The sequence below is a fragment of the Macadamia integrifolia genome, unplaced genomic scaffold (genome assembly GCF_013358625.1).
Source record: "Macadamia integrifolia cultivar HAES 741 unplaced genomic scaffold, SCU_Mint_v3 scaffold542, whole genome shotgun sequence".
NCBI classification, from domain to species: domain Eukaryota; kingdom Viridiplantae; phylum Streptophyta; class Magnoliopsida; order Proteales; family Proteaceae; genus Macadamia; species Macadamia integrifolia.
Genome location: NW_024870481.1, coordinates 83,266 through 86,097, shown reverse-complemented (window position 1 = coordinate 86,097; position 2,832 = coordinate 83,266).

Sequence of the window (2,832 nt, the reverse complement as noted above, 5' to 3'; positions counted from 1 at the left end):
TTGGGCTGATAAGTTACCCCTTGCCTTATGGGTATACTGGACTTCTATACGATCCTCGACAGGGGCAATCCCTTTCTCTTTAGTATATGGGGTTGAGGCGGTTCTACCTGTGGAAATCCTGGTACCATCCCTAAGGGTGCTTCTTAATAGTCAGCTACCTGAAGGGGAGTGGGTGAAAGTCAAACATGACAAGCTCAATTTTCTTGATGAAAGGCGCATGAAGGCCATAGATAATCTGAAGAAGTATCAACTAAGAATGCCCAGGGCCTTTAACAAAAATGTGAAGCCCCGCCACATAGAGGTGGGTGAACTTGTTCTTCGAGAACAAAGAGCCCCAATTCATGACCCAAGAGAAAAATTCAGTTCCAACTGGAGTGGCCCATTCACTGTCAAAGAAATTCTACCAGGAAAAGCTGTGAAACTCGTAGACCACAACAACGAAGAAATACCCAGACTGGTTAACATGGATCAACTCAAGAAAATTATGTCTGAAAGGGTGAATAGCCTGAACTACGTCAGACCTGATTCCTTTCGAGGGATACGTAGGAAACTTGACATGTGCAAGTCTGGTCTCAACCATCTAAAGGCAATAAATCGATTCCTTGATTAATAATCAAAGTACTTTAAAAAGATCATCATAGTTTGTGTCCCCCAAGAATCGCCATTTGGCAGGAAAGGCCATTAGGTATCTATCATCCACCCATTGGTTCGTCACTTCTTTTCTAGGATTCTATCCCCTAAGAATCACCATTTGGCATGAAAGGCCATTGGGTATCTATCATTCACCTATGGTCCATCCATTATTATCCAGGATTCTATCCCCTAAAAGAAAATCACCACTCGACACCAGTTTATCAAAGCCAGTTTATTCTCCACCCTTGATCAGTCAAAGTCAAAAGAAAAAAAGAAGAGCTTAATGCAACAGTGGTAAAGGCTTGTTTTAATCATTAGCCAATGAGTAATGCTTTGAAAAATCATCATATCTCTTTGTTTGTCTTAGTTTCAGGAAAATTCATGGGCTCGTTGGATAAGACGTTGAGGAAATGGACTTGGATATAAATATGAGGGCACCAAGATTGTTGGAATCCATGAATGTGTCATTTCTTGGCCAAGTTTGATTTGTGAAGCTACATCACCAATTACTTCGACAAGTGCCTCAATATTGGGATGCCGACTGATGAGCACATTTATGTGTGAAATCTAGGGTAGTAAAACATGCATTTTACATATTTAGAATGGAGCTACCTTGGGTTTTACTCTCTTTTTGCAGGTTTTATATTTTCAAGGCCGTAAGGACCATCGGGCGCTATATCTTCAATTTTACACGTAAAGAGATCCTATTTCTTTCCATGGTTGCGAAGAGGACAAAATTCTGAGCAAGATGGACGTGTTCAATTAAAAGTACACATTTGTTTGGTCACCCGTACAAATGATTATTCTTTTTCGGGTCAGAAAAAGAATAATGGATCAGAACTGAACCGAGATGCAGAACCAGCCCGTTTGCAATTGTCCCAAAGGTACAAGGAATACTCCAAATGCCAACAAGGATCGATGGACCACATCCTTAAGTGATTAAAGATTTGTTTTTGGTAACAACAACTACCTAGCGTAGTTGGTGAGCTATGGTGTACAAAATTCCCTTGCTCACCAAGAGGTCTCAAGTTCGAATCTCATGGTTGTTTTTTTTTAGAGAATTTTGTTGAAGATTTCCTGCTTTTCACTCACTTAAAGCACTAAGGGCATGGAGGGGATTTCCACATCAAATTAGAAGCAAGCAAAATCGTGGAAGCAAGAAGAGAAGAAAAAGAAAAAAAAAAAAGGAAAGCAAAATCGTGGAAGCAAGAAGAGAAGAAAAAAAAGGGAGAACCAAAGATTGTCCAAATCTTCTCTCTCCTCCACATCATCCACCAAAAGATTGTCCAAATCACATAAAGCAAGAAAAGAAAATCGTCCCTAGGAGAGAGAAAAAGAAGAAAAATAAATTAGAAAAAAAAAAGGAAAGAAAATAAGCAAAAAATTATAGGAAATTTCTCAAAATTTATTTCACTCTTCTCTCTCCTCCATCTTAGCACTTTTGGACTCAAAAGATCTCACAATCAATTGTGGGTTTCTCTCTTTTAGGAAAGAGAAAATTGTTACCCTACCTATCCATTCCCTATAAATACAACTCATGTAAGAGGAGGAGACACAATTCATTCTTCTTCTAGTTTTCTTTAGTTGCTCTCTCTCTTCCTCTTTCTCTCTTTAGTTCTAGTTCTTCTCTATTTTTGCTTTAATCACTTTTGTAATAGTTTTTTTTATGTCAATTAATGCAAGCACTCTTTTATTTTTATTCAGTTCTTTTTATGTTTATGATTTATGCAATTGAGTTGTAATTTTTTAAGTTATAGTTCTAGGCTTAGATCTAGGTGACAAGATCACGAGCCGTGGAGCAATTTTTTTTTTTCAAGTTCAAGCATTGATTCAAGTAAGTAGGCTCCTTCAGTAGTCTTCTCTCCCCCCTCTCATTCCCTCTTCTGACTACCATTTCTTTCTTAATTTAGGATTTTTATTTTCAGTCGTTACATTATTGTTATCCCTTTCCCCCAAGGTTCATGGCTAGTGTATGTGTTGGCTTTGCCCCTCCTAGCCATAAAACCATCAATTTATTGCTTTTATTTTAATTGTCTCTCTTTCCCTAAAGCGAAGTAGAGTAACCCTTGTAAGAGTGACTCTCTGGTCAAGTAGGGAAGCTCATATTATGATGCATCCCTCGGGCTAAGTAGAGAAACCTACTTGTGAGTCTCTCTCTAGCTTTATCCCCTTTCTTTTACTTTATTTTTTATTTCAGCA